At 41.3% G+C, this 19,392-nt stretch overlaps 2 long non-coding RNA genes across 2 annotated transcripts; one reads left to right on the top strand and one right to left on the bottom strand.

Moving 5' to 3' along the window:
- Window positions 1–2,194: 2,194 nt before the first annotated feature.
- On the top strand, window positions 2,195–16,728 carry LOC117521636. Its single transcript, XR_004564006.1, has 4 exons — window positions 2,195–2,205; window positions 3,745–3,750; window positions 16,218–16,409; window positions 16,558–16,728. It is a non-coding gene; the product is annotated as an uncharacterized LOC117521636 (long non-coding RNA).
- LOC117521630 lies at window positions 12,467–18,792 on the bottom strand. The gene is made up of 3 exons (XR_004564001.1): window positions 18,707–18,792; window positions 15,706–15,711; window positions 12,467–12,477 (listed from the first exon to the last, which is right to left on the bottom strand). It is a non-coding gene; the product is annotated as an uncharacterized LOC117521630 (long non-coding RNA).
- Window positions 18,793–19,392: the final 600 nt, after the last annotated feature.

Below are 19,392 nucleotides of genomic sequence, written 5' to 3'. Positions count from 1 at the left end.
CACGGACCCACAACAGGGGGCGTAAATGAACGGACAATGGATGAGCCAAAAAACAACAATTTACTGTTGTGAATGTGCACAATGAAATACAGACAATCACAGAATTTGAAAATAGTAAATATACAAAGGTGACGTGAGGGCAGGCTCGAGGATAGAAGACGTCTGTCCAGAGAAGAGCCGGGTCCCACACGATTTCCACTGCCAACGGGTCTGAAGCACACCGGAGCTGCCAAGTCCTGAATCCCCAGGTGACCACCGTCTCCAGCTTTCAGATCTGGTATTGCTGGCAGGAAGCAGAAACAGTTAATGGTGGGTGTGTGGATACACACCCAGTAAACACTCAGTAGACAGTTCAGTTCCTCTGGGAGGGAACACCTCCACCTCAGAAATAGGAACACAGAAAAGCAGCGCCTGAATCACTACTTATCCGAGTTCGGCGTGAGGAGTGAAGATCGTCACTCTATCACCGGCTTCGAACCCCAGCCTTCAGCTAACAGCAAGGAAACAGGTACGCCTGCAAACAGTACAGAATTAAGTGCATTCGGTACAGAATACGGCTGAGAGATTTACCTCAATGTAGACGATATCTCGGCAGCGAGGTGGAGATGCTGCCTGGCTTTTATGGTGGTGGTGGTTGATGAGTGACAGCTGGCGTTGATGATGAGTGACAGCTGTCACTCCCGGCTGATCCTGAGGGGCGACTGCGCCCTCTCGTGCCTGAAGCCCGCACTTCAGGCAAGGCGCCTTCTGGTGGTGGGCCAGCAGTACCTCCTCTTCAGCGGCCCACACAACAAAACAACTGTTTTGACACTTTATAAAGGTAATTTGAGGTCTTGGTGTGAAAGACTGTACAACAAAAAGGTTCAAACAATAAACAGAAATGCACATTTGAACAATATATACAAATGGTCTCTGTGTTTGGTTATTTTGATATGGTAAACAGTGCTTTCACAGAGAAAGCAACAGAGTTATCGAGTAACATTCACATGCAGACTAGTGGAGCATTCCTGATAGTTACACACTCTTTGTTGAGCATGTGAGATTGTCATCAGAGGCGCCTCGTCTGCTTTCACTCGCTGTGCATAATGGCGCAGGGCGCATTGAGTATGTACTAATAATATGTACTCATTGGAGCATCCAGTGGGCTATTCAAACGGGCCAACTAGTAACTTATTACTCCTGAAAATGATCTTTGGCTTTTCACGTGAGGTAATCTGCCCTACGATTGGATTTTGAAAAAAACCATGTGACCGGTGAACTAATTCCAATTGGACACTCACATTGCGCACATCATCACACAGCTTCTATGAGGAGTACAAAGATGGCCGATGGTCTTAGCCGTCGTATACGCGGTGTCAGCCCCAGAGGGTTAATAATCCCAATAATCCATTTGACTGCTTTGGGTGAAGAGACTCCATCTCAGATGTGCTCCTGTGATCAGAAATTACACGTGTGCAAATGCAAAAGGTGGAACAATTTTTAGGAGCGGACGGTTCGGTCTGTGACACCGGGTGTCTAAAACAAACCTTTTGGACTTAACTGTGAATTTCTCCTCTGTGAGATCAATAAAGTTTATCTTTATCTTTTGTGCATCTATCATAAATAATCATGGGACGTTTTGAAACATGATACGACAACCATATCTGCTGTGTACCCAAGTTGGCACTGTATGACCCTTTAAGCTGACAGCAAGAAGATGGTATAATTTTAGTAGATTTGTCCTGAGTGATGATTATAAAATTTCATCATCATCTGTACAGTATACTGTACAGATGATGATGAAATTTTATAAATAAATTAGGCTTAATGGATAATTAAGTATACTTAATTATCCATTAAGCCTTAATTTCAGAACAAATTATCACAAAAAGTTACCTTGTACTTTCTTTCCCCCTAATATGAAGTGAAAGGTTTCCAATAAACACCTTTTGAGTTATAGTGCGAGATTTGTAAAAGTCTGGTCCAGACACAGGTGCAGCAGGCTAACATTAGCCGCTCAGCCTAACAGTTAGCACACAGGCTAAGATTGCTAAGAAAAACTAATTCACCCTCCTGTAGGAGACAAGAAATCCCCGTCTTCATCGTCTCTGCCGAACATTTTGTCAGATGACTAGTTAACTTTGCTGACAATATGAAAAATGTAGAGAAAGGCGATACCCGTCTGTGTCTTTTAAAGTTCCGCTGTCCGTCTTCCTGTTTCTGAACGTCAGCTGACTAATCACCTGATTTGACAGAGGTTACACCTGCCTACCGCTTGATGGCGCCACTGTCCTGTGCCTGATCCATGGAGCTCCATGGCCTGATCAAAACTTTAAATTTCTTTATTTTACTGGATTGAGCAGAGTAGATTCCCCTGTCCATTATTTTAATTCTATTTTAACTCTAGCACTAATTGACATGATGCAAATGCTGAAAATCATATTTAAATATTGTATAATAATAATAATAATAATAATAATTATTATTATTATTTAGAATTTGTATTTTTGTCCTAATAACACAGAATACTCATCCTACTGTTGACTAAATAGATGTGTTCCCTTTTCCTTTCAATCTCCGTGTTAATGCTTTAACTCATGTCTAAATGACCAAATTTGTCCCCACTTTTAGTTTGTAGAATTTGATTTCATGATGTTTACATTTTTCAATTAATATATCACTGGACCTTCCATAACTCATTTCAAACTCTTTTAAAAATTTCTGTATCTGACTTCGTCCATTGATATTGATAATGATTTTTTTTTTTTTACATTTTATTTAATTTTATTTTAATTACATTTTTGGTGCTCTAAGTATTAAACAGGATGCATTTTGTTCTTTGGCTTTAAATTATGTTGAATATCTTTTCAACAATACATGTGTTGGTCATTTTTCCCCCTTCAAAAAACAATCAAGCCAAGAAAACCTATTCAAGGCAAATTTTTACTGTACGAGGTCTGTGAGGAAAGTATCCGACCTTATTATTTTTTCAAAAACCGTATGGATTTGAATCACGTGTGATTGCGTCAGCCAAGCTTGAACCCTCGTGCGCATGCGTGAGTTTTTTCATGCCTGTCGGTTGCGTCATTCGCCTGTGAGCAGGCTTTGAGTGAGGTGTGGTCTACCCATCTCGTCTATTTTTATTGCGAATAAATGTCTGAACGATTTGGATCTTTGCTGCATCAATTTTTTCCAGAAACTGTAAGAGACCTCCAGGTGGACACCGTTCGAAAAATTAATATGGCTTTCAGGGACGATTTTATGGGGATTAAACAGATTAAGGAGTGTTACTGCCACTTTAAGGATGGCCCACAACTGCTGAGCGCTCCCAGCGCCCATTGACATGCTCACACCCCGCTGAAACAACCAAATCTTTTCCAACGTGAGGCTTTGTTGATCCGGGACCTCGTCTGACTTTTACAAAAAGGCAGAAGGCGTCGACATCAGCACTTTTTCAGCACATTCTACCGTTAAAAGAATTTTTTTTTCATGGAAAAAGAAGCGGAGGGACGTGGCACAAAACCACCTCAGTGTTGATCTCACAGGACGGCTTTGAGATGGCTTTCAGACGGATTCTGGTTGCTTTCCAGTCGTGTGATTATCCGATTGTGATTGTGCATGATGTGGACATGCCAGAAACATGTCCCGTGAGGCTTCATCACGGTGTTTTCTTTGCGCCATGCAGCTCCGCCGCGAATAAAATACCCTCGGTCATATGAGCATAAAATTAGGAAACAGAATGTGACCTTTGACCCCTTATAATAGGTCATGGTTAGCCATTTTGAACTTGTTCAAGGTCTGTGTCCCAAGAATGTTCCCTGTGAATCTGAAGACCCTGGCAGCAATAGGACTGGACTTATGATGAGCACAGACAGAAGAACAAACAGATGGGTAGGCAGACGGGCAGATGGAAGGCCTTTGCAATACCCGATGGCCATATTTTGGCCTTGGGTAACCAGACAATAAGGCTATATGTGTGTTTGTACAGTAGTCTGCACATGTTTGGAGCAGTTACATAAACTGTAAAAAAAAAAAAAAAGTGTATAAAATTAATAGGGACATCCTGTGAAATCAAGAAATTTTTTTAAAGAAAACAATGGAGTAGTGTTTTAACTTGCAGCAATAAAATGTGTAACAAAACTGAAATAGGAAATAACAGTACAGATATGTTAAAATAAACATATTCCATTGTGGAATTTAAACACAGAAAAACTGTAATACCAAAAACTGTACAACACAGTTAGGCCATGAGACGAGACCCCGAAAATGTTAAAATGTCTTAGAAAAGGATTTTTGTAGCATAGACCTGGTAACTAATAAAAATCCTCCTTTTATATGAAGATGAACATAGTGAACACATTTCAGCTTGTTACCACAAACAACACTTGCACATTTTTGAGCAAAATTACTTTATTGAAATTTAATAGAAGTCGTTGCTAAGGGGCACGGCTACATAACAACCACTCATTTTGCAGTGAATACAATTTGTAAAATCACATTTTTCTTGAAATATACATTAATTAGATTTTTTCATGCTGAGAACTGAGAAAATATACCATAATTTACACAAAAATATGTCAATTAACCCCTTCTCACGTGCTACATAATACACGACTAGGGATGGGTATTGAGAACCGGTTCCTTTCGGTATCGTTAAGAAATGATTCAATCCACCGACATCAATAAGCTTTGTGCTTAACGATTCTGTTATCGGTCCTTCAGAGTGGCCGTTGTTTTGGCAGGTGTTTGTCAGGAAAATGATAATTTCTCTACATTGATTACAGACCCTGCAGCGGGTCCTTAACTTTTCTGCAGCGCGGCTTTGCTTTGAACCTTTAACCAATCGAAGCAGTGGTTCGCAGATTGAAGCAATGCTTCGGTCGATTGCTTTGTTTATTTCTTTCTTTTGCTGAATTTTCCCCCGGCAAAACACTAAAGAGCATATGTCTGTGAGTATTATTTACCTTTTCTATGTTAAACCGACCTGTTATGGTCTTCTGAAACAGTTGATAGATGTATTTTATAACTTAAAAACGGGAGCGATGCTAATGCGTTAGCATGTCTATGGCATTTTCAATGTTAAAAGTTAGCATTTAGCAATTGCAGCCGACATCACGTTCGGGTGCATTTGTTTTCAAATTGTAATATTCCTTAAATTTATTTTTGCTTATATAGTAATAATCTAATGATTATTATATTACATTTTAGAGAAAGAGACAAAAAGAACCTGAACAGAAACATAACAGAAAATCTATAATAGCAACTAACAATGAACATAAATAAATACATACAGAAATAAATGTTTCCTGTGAACACCTAGTGACTCTCACATCTCCATTTCATCCCTGTCTTATTTAAGTTTAATGACAGTTTGTTTCAGTCAAACCATATTTTCAGTTTGTTAATTTCTTCAGTGATTTCCTCCAGAACTATCTTCCAAACTAGAAAACTGCTGCATCCTAGTAAGAGCAGATTACTCAATCAATCAATTTTATTTATATAGCGCCAAATCACAACAAACAGGCACTTTATATTGTAAGGCAAGGCCAGACAATAATTACGTAAAAACCCCAACGGTCAAAACGACTCCCTGTGAGCAAGCACTTGGCTACAGTGGGAAGGAAAAACACCCTTTTAACAGGAAGAAACCTCCAACAGAACCAGGCTCAGGGAGGGGCAGTCTTCTGCTGGGACTGGTTGGGGCTGAGGGAGAGAACCAGGAAAAAGACATGTTGTGGAGGGGAGCAGAGATCAATCACTAATAATTAAATGCAGAGTGGTGCATACAGAGCAAAAAGAGAAAGAAACACTCAGTGCATCATGGGAACCCCCAGCAGTCCTAAGTCTATAGCAGCATAACTAAGGGATGGTTCAGGGTCACCTGATCCAGCCCTAACTATAAGCTTTAGCAAAAAGGAAAGTTTTAAGCCTAATCTTAAAAGTAGAGAGGGGTGTCTGTCTCCCTGATCTGAATTGGGAGCTGGTTCCACAGGAGAGGAGCCTGAAAGCTGAAGGCTCTGCCTCCCATTCTACTCTTACAAACCACAAGTAAGCCTGCAGTCTGAGAGCGAAGCGCTCTATTGGGGTGATATGGTACTATGAGGTCCCTAAGATAAGATGGGACCTGATTATTCAAAACCTTATAAGTAAGAAGAAGAATTTTAAATTCTATTCTAGAATTAACAGGAAGCCAATGAAGAGAGGCCAATATGGGTGAGATATGCTCTCTCCTTCTAGTCCCCGTTAGTACTCTAGCTGCAGCATTTTGAATTAACTGAAGGCTTTTCAGGGAACTTTTAGGACAACCTGATAATAATGAATTACAATAGTCCAGCCTAGAGGAAATAAATGCATGAATTAGTTTTTCAGCATCACTCTGAGACAAGACCTTTCTAATTTTAGAGATATTGCTTAAATGCAAAAAAGCAGTCCTATAAATTTGTTTAATATGTGCATTGAATGACATATCCTGATCAAAAATGACTCCAAGATTTCTCACAGTATTACTAGAGGTCAGGGTAATGCCATCCAGAGTAAGGATCTGGTTAGACACCATGTTTCTAAGATTTGTGGGGCCAAGTACAATAACTTCAGTTTTATCTGAGTTTAAAAGCAGGAAATTAGAGGTCATCCATGTCTTTATGTCTGTAAGACAATCCTGCAGTTTAGCTAATTGGTGTGCGTCCTCTGGCTTCATGGATAGATAAAACTGGGTATCATCTGCGTAACAATGAAAATTTAAGCAATGCCGTCTAATAATACTGCCTAAGGGAAGCATGTATAAAGTGAATAAAATTGGTCCTAGCACAGAACCTTGTGGAACTCCATAATTAACCTTAGTCTGTGAAGAAGATTCCCCATTTACATGAACAAATTGTAATCTATTAGATAAATATGATTCAAACCACCGCAGCGCAGTGCCTTTAATGCCTATGGCATGCTCTAATCTCTGTAATAAAATTTTATGGTCAACAGTATCAAAAGCAGCACTGAGGTCTAACAGAACAAGCACAGAGATGAGTCCACTGTCTGAGGCCATAAGAAGATCATTTGTAACATTCACTAATGCTGTTTCTGTACTATGATGAATTCTAAAACCTGACTGAAACTCTTCAAATAGACCATTCCTCTGCAGATGATCAGTTAGCTGTTTTACACTACCCTTTCAAGAATTTTTGAGAGAAAAGGAAGGTTGGAGATTGGCCTATAATTAGCTAAGATAGCTGGGTCAAGTGATGGCTTTTTAAGTAATGGTTTAATTACTGCCACCTTAAAAGCCTGTGGTACATAGCCACTAATAAAGATAGATTGATCATATTTAAGATCGAAGCATTAAATAATGGTAGGGCTTCCTTGAGCAGCCTGGTAGGAATGGGGTCTAATAGACATGTTGATGGTTTGGATGAAGTTACTAATGAAAATAACTCAGACAGAACAATCTGAGAGAAAGAGTCTAACCAAATACTGGCATCACTGAAGCAGCCAAAGATAACGATACGTCTTTGGGATGGTTATGAGTAATTTTTTCTCTAATAGTTAAAATATTAGCAAAGAAAGTCATGAAGTCAGTACTAGTTAAAGTTAAAGGAATACTCGGCTCGATAGAGCTCTGAGTCTTTGTCAGCCTGGCTACAGTGCTGAAAAGAAACCTGGGTTGTTCTTATTTTCTTCAATTAGTGATGAGTAGTAAGATGTCCTAGCTTTACGGAGGGCTTTTTTTATAGAGCAACAGACCTTTTCCAGGCTAAGTGAAGATCTTCTAAATTAGTGATGTTATGTGAGGGACGCAGACCGAGGAGCGGCCCAGAGTCCAACAGAACCCAGCACTAATTGACCAGAAGCAGCTCCAGAAAGAAAAAACAGATTTATTACTGGCACCCTGTGCTGTACATAAATCTAATAATAAAAGTCTGGTGTGGTGGACAAGTGGCGCACTCTCTCAGCGCCACAACAGATCCGAGCCCGAATCTTGTGGACTCAATCGTTCTGTCAACACCCCCCCCCCCCCCCCAGGTGGCTTTCCAGAACATGCTCTGTTGAAGGAGGAGCAGAAGTGAGGTTATTCATACCATCATTATCCACAGTTTTCTCCACAGAGGCACACTTATCAGCAACAAGTTCAGAATCTTACTGCGGACCTACTTCACACAAACAGCTGCTCACAGCGAGTGGAAGATCATCAATCCCTTCACCACAGCCGTGAGGAGCAATCAGAACAATTATCTTCAATTCTTAATTTAACTGCGTCAAACGCCACAACATATGAACAATTTAGCTTTTAGGAATAATCACCTCTGACGTGTGCTGACAGCGCTTGCCTCTCACCCTCATCCTCCTTCACAGACGTGATGTCAGCCTCTGGAGCAGCCCTCGGCGTCCTCACATACTCGTCACAAGAATGTAACAAAGTTCAATTCTCCCGGCAATCCAGTCCAACTCACTGCTGGCTTAAATGCAGCTTCTCATTACCACATAGGTACCAGCTGAAAGCCCTTAAATCTGCACGTGAATATCATAGGTGTCGTAACTTCCTCCTAATGGAGAGCCGCACGAGATCACAGCAGGTGCAGCCATCATCATAATAAAGGTGAAGACTCTTCTGCAGCACAGCTTTCACAGAGATCAGTTCCAAACCACCTAGGAAGGAAAATAAACACACATCCAAAAAACCATGTCCACCCCAACCCCCCAGCAACACAACAAGTGAGACGCTATTTCCTCTCCAACTTACGGGTTATCTGCTTTAAGCTGCGAGTTTGTGAGTTATACCACGGAGTCAGGCACTTCTGATTTAAAGCTCTCTTTTCAGAGGAGCTAACAGCATCCAAGTTGTCTTCAATGAGGATGTAAAACTATTGACGAGATACTCTGTCTCACCTTACAGAGTTTAGTTAGCTACTCTGCACTGTGTTGGTATATGTCATTAGGGAACATAAAGAAGGAACATATCCTTAAACCTAGTTACAGCGCTTTCTGAAAGACTTCTAGTGTAATGAAACTTATTCCCCACTGCTGGGTAGTCCATCAGAGTAAATGTAAATGTTATTAAGAATGATCAGACAGAAGGGAGTTTTCAGGGAATACTGTTAAGTCTTCAATTTCCATACCATAAGTCAGAACAAGATCTAAGATATGATTAAAGTGGTGGGTGGACTCATTTACATTTTGAGCAAAGCCAATTGAGTCTAATAATAGATTAAATGCAGTGTTGAGGCTGTCATTCTCAGCATCTGTGTGGATGCTAAAATCGCCCACTATAATTATCTCACTGAGCTAAGCACTAAGTCAGACAAAAGGTCTGAAAATTCACAGAGAAACTCACAGTAACGACCAGGTGGACGATAGATAATAACAAATAAAACTGTTTTTTGGGACTTCCAATTTGGATGGACAAGACTAAGAGTCAAGCTTTCAAATGAATTAAAACTCTGTCTGGTTTTTTGATTAATTAATAAGCTGGAATGGAAGATTGCTTCTAATCCTCCGCCTCGGCCCGTGCTACGAGCATTCTGGCAGTTAGTGGGACTCGGGGGTGTTGACCTCATTTAAACTAACATATTCATCCTGCTGTAACCAGGTTTCTGTTAGGCAGAATAAATCAATATGTTGATCAATTATTATATCATTTACTAACAGGGACTTAGAAGAGAGAGACCCAATGTTTAATAGACCACATTTAACTGTTTTAGTCTGTGGTGCAGTTGAAGGTGGTATATTATTTTTCTTTTTGAATTTTATGCTTAAATAGATTTTTGCTGGTTATTGGTGGTCTGGGAGCAGGCACCGTCTTTACGGGATGGGGTAATGAGGGGATGCAGGGGGAGAGAAGCTGCAGAGAGGTGTGTAAGACTACAACTCTGCTTCCTGGTCCCAACCCTGGATAGTCTGGTTTGGAGGATTAAGAAAATTGGCCAGATTTCTAGAAATGAGAGCTGCTCCATCCAAAGTGGGATGGATGCCGTCTCTCCTAACAAGACCAGTTTTCCCCCGAAGCTTTGCCATTATCTATGAAGCCCACCTCATTTTTTGGACACCAACTCAGACAGCCAGCAATTCAAAGGAGAACATGCGGCTAAACATGTCACTCCCGGTCCGATTGGGGAGGGGCCCAGAGAAAACAACAGAGTCCGACATTGTTTTTGCAAAGTTACACCCGATTCAGTGTTAATTTTAGTGACCTCCGATTGGCGTAACCGGGTGTCATTACTGCCGACGTGAAATTACAATCTTACCAAATTTACGCTTAGCCTTAGCTAGCAGTTTCAAATTTCCTTCAATGTCGCCTGCTCTGGCCCCCGGAAGACAATTGACTATGGTTGCTGGGTCGCTAACTTCACATTTCTCAAAAACAGAGTCGCCAATAACCAGAGTTTGATCCTCGGCGGGTGTGTCGTCGAGTGGGGAAAAACGGTTAGAGATGTGAACGGGTTTGGCGGTGTACACGGGGCTTCTGTTAGAACTATGCTTCCTCCTCACAGTCACCCAGTCGGCCTGCTTTCCCGCTGCTCGGGATCTGCCAGAGGGAACTAACGGCGGCTAAGCTACCTTGGTCCGCACCGAATACAGGGGCCTGGCTAGCTGTAGAATTTTCCACGTGCTGAGCCGAGTCTCCAGTTCGCCCAGCCTGGCCTCCAAAGCTATGAATAAGCTACACTTATTACAAGTACCATTACTGCTAAAGGAGGCCGAGGAATAACTAAACATTTCACACCCAGAGCAGAAAAGTGCAGGAGAGACAGGAGAAGCCGCCATGCTAAATCGGCTAAGAGCTAGTAGCTGCGCTAAGCTAGCGGATTCCTAAAAACACACAAAGTGAATAATGTGTAAATAATTTAGAGGTGATTCAGCAGAGGGAGTGCTTTAGTTAAGGCACGTGAAGATTACAACTGTGAAACAAATCGTTATCTAGGTAACTACAATCAATCTAACTGCGCAGATTAAACAGCTAACAGATACAGCAAAAACACCGCTGTGCTCCGGAACAGGAAGTGATACAATACCGCAGTGAGAGCCAACCACCAGTAGAGGCAAGCAAGAGGTACCATCTAACTTTGTTTTTTTCCAGGACTGAGGATGATGGAAGAAGTTGCCACCACCACAATTTTAAGAAGAAATTAGTTAGTGGAGAAAACATTCCAAGTTCACAGCTGACAGTGGCAGCTGGTGGAAAAAAATCTAGGTGGGTCTTGTGTGTCAATAGATTTCCCTGCTTAGTCCAGTACAGACATTCAGCAGTTTCACAGATAAAGTTAACCATTTACAGCTATATTAGGCCTCATTTATACTTTGGAAGAAACAGTATCAAATACATTACAACACTCAGGGTGCAGCGGTTTGGGGTCACTCCTTTATCCCAGGTTCCCCTCACTTCCCAAAAACTGTGTCCCAAGTTCTTCAACTTTCTCCGGTGGGTTTTCGTTTCCACCAAAAACAGCAGCACTTTGATAAATCCAGGGGCAAAAAATGCTATCGTAGGTCGCCCCCCGCCCAAAACCATTAATTTGGCGATGCTGATTGGCCAAATTGGTCATTTCGCTGCACTTCAAGGGGCTCTTTGAGTGACCTCCCCAAGAAGAGAAATGATACATTCTGTCAGTGGAAATAAATGCTTTGTTGAATTAGAGTCAGTTGGTGGAAACGTTGTTTTAATCATTCAGATTACATGTGGGAACATACTATTAAGTAAACTGACAGATAATACTTTTTAAAAAAATATATTTTATAATTATAACAATAATAATCACTATCATGATAACTGTTCAGAACATATTAAATGCATAAAAATCTGGAACGAACTGGCAGTAAGGATTAAAAAGGGGGAACTATTGACAAGCAGGAGATGGAACTTCTAAATGCTGAAAGATTAAGATTGAGGGAGGTGCTGAGATGCCTTATTGCTGTTGTAAAGTCTGTAGCTGTAAGAAACCTGACAGAGAGACATTATTTACACCTTGAAATGGCAACTTCCTCAAAGAAGTTGAACAACTGGTCAAGTTTGACCCCATAATGAAAAGAACACATTACAGGTGTCCATTTCCAAAAGAAGACCACCAGCAGCCACACCAGTTACCTTGGGCACCACACAAATGAAATGATATACTTCATGAGCAGCTTCAGGAGAAGCCCTGCAAAAAGGATCATTTATGGGTTTCTGGTGGCAGATGAGTCAGTCCTTTTAAGGACTGTAGAGGGGCAGTCACATGACAACAGGGCCAACATGTGTGGAGAAAAAAAAACAAGGGAATACAAGCTGTATTCCTAGAAATAATCCTAGAGCTTTTTTTGTGGTCAGACATTTTGAGCCAGATCCAGCATGTCTGCAAGTTGCTGCCGTCTCCAGCATGCACGTGGACACTGCAGTTGGTCCACTTAAAAAGACAGAGCGTCTCTGCGATTACAGAGAAAGGGCTTCGGTTTCCTCACAGATGTCCACAAAGGACATGAACACAGAGGCTGTTTTAGGAAAGAAAAGGCTCAGATCCACAAAACAACACTTCTCTTATGAATCGTTTCATCCCGTGGTGATGCCTGAAGAAATTTGAAGTACAAATTTTCGATGTTGTTGATTCTGCAACATCAGCACTTAGAGAGGTTTGACACTATGCAAAACGTAGGAGACAAGTTTGGTGTTCTGACTAGTTTTCAAAGTCTCTCTGATGTGGAAACGACCAACAGTGTCAGACTCTAAGTGCTGCTTGGACTTTAATGGTCAGTCTGACCTGGATGGCAAAGAGCTAAAGAACCTGCCAACAAAACCAATGTCCCACTTAAGCTGCTGTTGTTCATTCATGAGCTGAACTGTCTGAAATATTCCCCAATATCTGACACAAGATCAGTGCAGAAACCACTGATCTGTATAACACAAGATCAGTGGTAGAAACCACTGATCTGTATAACACAAGATCAGTGCAGAAACCACTGATCTGTGTAACACAAGATCAGTGCAGAAATGTGTCACAGGACTGCTCTTTTATACAGAGCAGTTTTCTGAAGAAAATCCTTGCAAATGTTTTTTTTTTTTTTTTTTTTTTTTTTTTTTTTTTACCTCAAACTTTATTTCTGATTACTGTAAAGAAGTTTTGAACACTTTTAATTAAAATAGTAAAAAAAATCTTTAGAAACTTTTCTTCATCTGTTAATTAAAACCATAACTTTCCTGTGATTTCTTCTTTAACATAAGGAACCTTGGACATTTATTTTTAGACAAATAAAATAACATAGAAATGTGTACATTTTTAAGTCTGGTAGATTATTCATATCTCATTTCAACCAGAAAAACAGACATTGTAATAATACAAATGTTTATTATAAATGCAACAGGAGATAATTTAACAATGACTGCAGTGTGATTGTTAATGTGACATAAACCTCATGATATAATTTTTTAATTTTGTCATTTCAACATTTAATTATGTCCTCGTTGACTATGTGATTGCTCTGAATGTTGCAATCACACACAACACATATAAGCCGGCCTGGTACATGAACACATATAAAAAACACACACAAGGTAAAACTTGGGAAAGAAAAACCTTCATAGCTGCTGCATTGAATCACGCAGCAGCAATGCAGGAAAAAAAACCCATCAGCACAATGAACAATGATCACACACAACAACAAGACGAGAGACGATGACCAAGATTTGTAAGAGTCCAGTTATCAGACAGAACACTCCGGAGGCAGCCTTTAGGCGCCATCAACGGCCTTGTCCATCCATTCTGGAGGGAGGAGGGGCCCAGCCCTGAACAGTCCACTGTCCACAGTCAACGTCAGAGCTGGAGAAGCTGAGGGCGGGGGAAGACCAGGGAGTGAGGCATAAGTTTTGTTCTTCTTCCAGGAGGTTTTTATCACAGCGGCCTTGAAGTGCAGCTGTGTTTGGGAAGCCGAATAAATATCCAGATTAGCAGACACCTGAAAGATTCCACAGTCTGAGACAGAGTGGCTTTCAATACATCTGAATTAGGAGAGGAGATGTGGTCATTACTGACGATCAAAGCGGTTTTCCAGTGCAGCCATTCTTCCCGAGATGGTTTCCAACGTGCGGTTAACACCCGCCGACTGAGCTGACACTGCCCTTCAAATCGAATCAATCGTGGGGCAGCGTGGACGGGCCAATTATTGTCGCTTCCACCTTCTTAATTTTCCGGTAAACCAGCGCTATGCCTGCTCCACACAGCAGGAACCCGGTCACCACCGTGCCAAATATATACACATCTTCGACGTCCTCCACAGACAGCGTGTAAAGGCACATGATCTGCCATTTCCTCCAACTGTCCATCACGTAACCCATCACATGTGTCCCAGCGGAACAGGTCGGGTCCTCCGCTCCCGAGTGTCTTGTAGAAAAAAATAGTGTCAATTGCGTTCAGAGACCACTTAACAGATCCATTTTTGCCGTTTCCAGAAGAGCAAAGCTGGCAGCCTCACAGACAACACGCCACAGAAGCAGGAAAGATAAGGAGGGAGGGAGAAGAGAATTACTAGATTATTATTAGATTTTATTATTAGAATTATTAGATGTTCTACTCACACCCAGGGCTCTTTTTGAGGTTTGTATCACTTTGTGTTTGTCAGTTTCTGTGTTTTTGTAGGTGTGTATTGTTTCCTGGTCTCCCCTACACCTGTTACATTTCACAAATGTTGCTTGTCTGTTTATTTGTGTTACATTAAGTGCTGCACCGTTCTGCTTTGAGTTTGCCAAATGATTCTTTGTCACTCTCATTCCCAGTTTGTTGTTTGTTCCTTGACACCTCTGTGAGTTTTTCTGTTGTATGACGTCTCTGTGTTCATTGTCCTTTGTTTTACCATCGATTTCTATTTATAGTATATATCTATATATAGTTTCAGTTTGCCACATCAATGAATGGAACCACACTGCCATCTAGTGGATATCCAGTGGCGTGAGTGTGTATTTGTGAATCAGTCGGCATTTGTGGATCTGTGTGCGTCTCAAAATTACGTTGCACAGGAAAGCGATGAAATGCTGAAACTCAATTCACAAATACAATTTCCCGTTTTACAAATGTATTTTTTTTTTTACAAATTAAGTTTTATATTTGCAAATACAACATTATTTGCAAAGTTACAAATATGAAATTTGCATTTGTGGATATCTGAACACATTTGGAAATCAATGATTATTTGTAGATCACCCTGCGTACATTTACAAATATTAATGAGACAATTTTAACCCCATGTTTAATAGGCCGCATTAGAAGTACTGATTGGAGTCCTCATATTATCCTCTATTCTGAGCACCTAACCCTAACTCTCTCTCTTTTGCACGTGTAAGTAGCCAATCACCCATTTCTATTGTCAATTTGAATTCAGCATGTCAAAATAAAAAAATATATATATATCTCTGTAAACTGTACTACTAAGAGTATTAGTTTCATTAAAGTCTTAATGATACCATGAGAAACATGGTTGATTAATCTGAATTTTCAGGCTAAAAGCACAAAGCAAAAGCTTTTAATTTTGACATGTTGATGGAGGAGCGCTCACTTTTTGGCACGGTGGGCCGTCCTGCCAAACCTGTGGAAGGGAATTGTTGCCTGGAAATTCATTCATCTTTTCCAACAATAAGTCCAGAAAGTCAGTGTTTTGGGTCCTGTGTGGACGGACAATCAGTGCGACTGTTTGCTCTCAGTGGGATCAGCAGGACCAAGAAGACGACCATGAAAACCACTTTGAGTGTTCTGAATAATGATGCAGGTTGATGTGAACTTGAAGCTGTTTGTGTTCAGACATACGTGAGTAAACTTTTCTGATTGGTCCACAGAGTGAAGCAGCAGAGCTCAGAGGTTCTCAGGGTTCCATCTGCTCAGCAGCATCAAAACACACCTGCACCACATGTTTCTGGTCTGTTGACTTCAATCAGATATTATCATTGGGACAGTTTGTTCATAATGTCTTCATGCTGCAGAAATAAACACTTTGATGATGTTTATTCTCTCATTTATATTCTTGAGTACATCATTCATGGGTTTTCTGTTGTTGAAAGTGATGATTTGAATTATTTGTGGTTAATTTTGGATAAATTCTGATGTTGTTGTTTCATAAAAACGATTTAAGGATTTAACTTTTCAGTCTGTTTTTAACTGAAATGGATTTTTAGGAACAAAATCAAGAGAAACTCACAGAATAAAAATAGCATGATGTGGCAGACAAAATCCTCACTTGTAAAAAAAGTGATGAGTTTCTTCATCCATGTTATATTCTGCTGCAGAAATTTCGAGGAGAACATGTTGATGTTTGTTAAAATGAGCTGAAGAGCATCCAGAAGGTTCTCCTGACAGATGATGGAGAATACTTGGAGAGTCAGAGTGAGGATGAGGAGCAGAGGAGCAGCAGACTGGTTTTCCTGAACCTCACATTGACCTTGATGAGGTCAATGAATTATGATGAGCTGGCTGACTGTCTGCAGAGCAGTAAGAGGACTTCTGTCCACATTTAACACAGACACTAAATGACATGTGATGTTTGTCCATTTGAAATATATTCATGTGTGAATTCTATCAGGAAAACAGGAAGTGATGTCATCATTCAGGAACTGATCTGTGCTGTTTGTTCTTTCAGGAACTCGTGCTGAAGTTTGTCCTCGTAAATACAAATCTAACATGAAGCAGAAGTTTGAACGTGTGTTTGAGGGGATCTCTAAAGCAGGAAAGACGACTCTTCTGAAGGAGATCTACACAGAGCTCTACATCACAGAGGGCGGGGCTTCAGAGGTCAACAAGGAACATGAGGGTCAGACAGATTGAAGCAGCATCAGGAAAACAGACACACCACAAAGAACAATCACATGTGAAGACATCTTTAAAGTCTCAGCTGACACAGCCCCAATCAGAACAGTGCCTGACAAAGGGCGTGGCCGCATCGGGAAAACAGTCTTAACACAGAAGTTGACTCTGGACTGGGCTGAAGGATGAACCAACCAGGACGTCCACTCATATTTCCATTCACTTTTCAGAGAGCTGAATGTGCTGAAAGAGAAGAAGTTCAGCTTGGTGGAACTTGTTCATCACTTCTTTGCTGAAATCAAAGAAGCAGGAATCTGCAGCTTCCAACACTCCAGGTCTTGATCATCTTGGACGGTCTGGATGAGTGTCGCCTCCCGCTGGACTTCACAGCAATGTCATCCTGACTGATGTCACAGAGGTCGAGTTCAGTGGATGATCTGGTGACAAACCTCATCAGGAGGAACCTGTTTCCCTCTGCTCGCCTCTGGATCACCACACGACCTGCAGCAGCCAATCAGATCCCTCCTGAGTGTGTGGACATGGTGACAGAGGTCAGAGGCTTCAATGACCCTCAGAAGGAGGACTACTTCAGGAAGAGATTCAGAGATGAGGAGCAGTCCAGAAGAATTATCTCCCACATGAAGACATCACGAAGCCTCCACATCATGTGTCACATCCCAGTCTTCTGCTGGATCACTGCTACAGTCCTGGAGGACGTATTGGACTCCAGAGACACACCAGAGCTGCCAGAGACCCTGACTGAGATGTACATCTACTTCCTGGTCATTCAGTCCAAAGTGAAGAAGGTCAAGTATGATGGAGGAGCTGAGACAGATCCACTGTGGAATCCAGAGAACAGGAAGATGATTCTCTGGGAAAACTGGCTTTTGAGCAGCTGCAGAAAGGGAACCTGATCTTCTATGAGAGGACCTGACAGAGTGTGGCATCGATATCAGAGCAGCCTCAGTGTACTCAGGAGTCTTCACACAGATCTTTAAAGAGGAGAGAGGACTCTACCAGGTCAAGGTCTTCTGCTTCATCCATCTGAGTGTTCAGGAGTTTCTGGCTGCTCTTTATGTCCATCTGACCTTCATCCAGTCTGGAGTCAATCTGCTGTCAGAAGAACAAACTACATCCGGAAAGATTAACATATTGAAAGAAAAAGCTGAACTAAGACGTCTCCATCAGAGTGCTGTGGACGAGGCCTTAAAGAGTCCAAATGGACACCTGGACTTGTTCCTGCGCTTCCTTTGGGTCTTTCCCTGCAGACCAATCAGACTCTCTTACGAGGCCTGATGACACAGACAGACAGAATCTCAGAGACCAATGAGGAAACAGTCAAGTACATCAAGAAGAAGCTCGATGAGAATCTGTCTGCAGAGAGAAACATCAATCTGATCCACTGTCTGAATGAACTGAAGGATCGTTCTCTAGTGGATCAGATCCAACAGTTCCTGAGCTCAGAACGTCTCTCCTCCTTCTCATTTATCAGCTCTGATCTTCATCTTACTGTCATCAGATCAACATCTGGATGTGTTTGACCTGAAGAAATACTCTGCTTCACATTATGGCTCTTCTGATGCTGCTGCCAGTGATCAAAGCATCTAAAAAAGCTTTGTAAGGACAGAAAACACTTTGATATTTGAACACTAACTTAATTTATAATATGAAACTCTTTCTTGTTTTTAATCATCTCTGCAGGTTATCTGGCTGTAATCTGTCAGAGAGAAGCTGTGAAGTTCTGTCTTCAGTTCTCAACTCTCAGTCCTCCAGTCTGACAGAACTGGACCTGAGTAACAACCAGCTGAAGGATTCAGGAGTGAAGCTGCTGTCTGCTGGACTGGAGAGTCTACACTGTCACCTGGACACTCTCAGGTCAGGATTTAGTTTCTGCTTCAAATGTTTCAAATGTTTCTCTGAATTCTAAACTGTTTCATCAGATTCAGTTTCACATCAACACTCAGATATGTCGTCTGAACCAGAACTAAAGGATTTCAGTCTCTGTTGGAAACATGTCAGGGTGGTGCAGCGGGTATCACATGCTCACAGCAATAAGGTCTTAGGTTCAGTTACCATTAAAGTTCAGGTCCATTCTGTGTGGAGTTTACATGTTCTCTCCGTTTCTGTGAGTTTATTCCTGACATTAAATTATGTCATTAGTTTCAGGCTCCCCCACTGCCCTTTGAACAAGGTAGTGTCTGCAGACCTGTCCTGAGTTCTTCATCAGATCCTCAGATCTCTCAACTCCACCTTCTCAACACCCTCTCCTCACTTGTCAGCACTTTAACATCAACAACCTTTATTACTTACCTACTGTACATCCTTTCCAGTTCTGTGTCCAATCAGAACAAGTACTTTTCTCTTTCTTCATCCACAGTTCAATGTGTCCTTTCTTTAGTTTTTGTCTCTTTTCTTTTCACGTTACACCACCTCCTCCTGTCTCCTGTCCACTTTCTTCTCCTCTCCATGATCTCAGTTCTTTTCTCCAACCTCTTTTCTCCGTATACTTTCCTGACACACCTTCATTCCTCCTCCCAGTCTCCTCGTCTCCCCTCCAGTGGCCAGATGTTAATCCAGCACCTTCCTGTCTGTCTCCCTCACCACATCTGCAGGGACTTTTCCCGTTGTCTATAATCACATTACCTTCATCCAGTGCCAAGAGGTGAGACGG

Source organism: Thalassophryne amazonica, chromosome 12 (genome assembly GCF_902500255.1).
Source record: "Thalassophryne amazonica chromosome 12, fThaAma1.1, whole genome shotgun sequence".
Classification (NCBI taxonomy): domain Eukaryota; kingdom Metazoa; phylum Chordata; class Actinopteri; order Batrachoidiformes; family Batrachoididae; genus Thalassophryne; species Thalassophryne amazonica.
The sequence above is the reverse complement of the archived record's forward strand: the minus strand, read 5'-3'. Positions and strand labels throughout refer to the sequence as shown.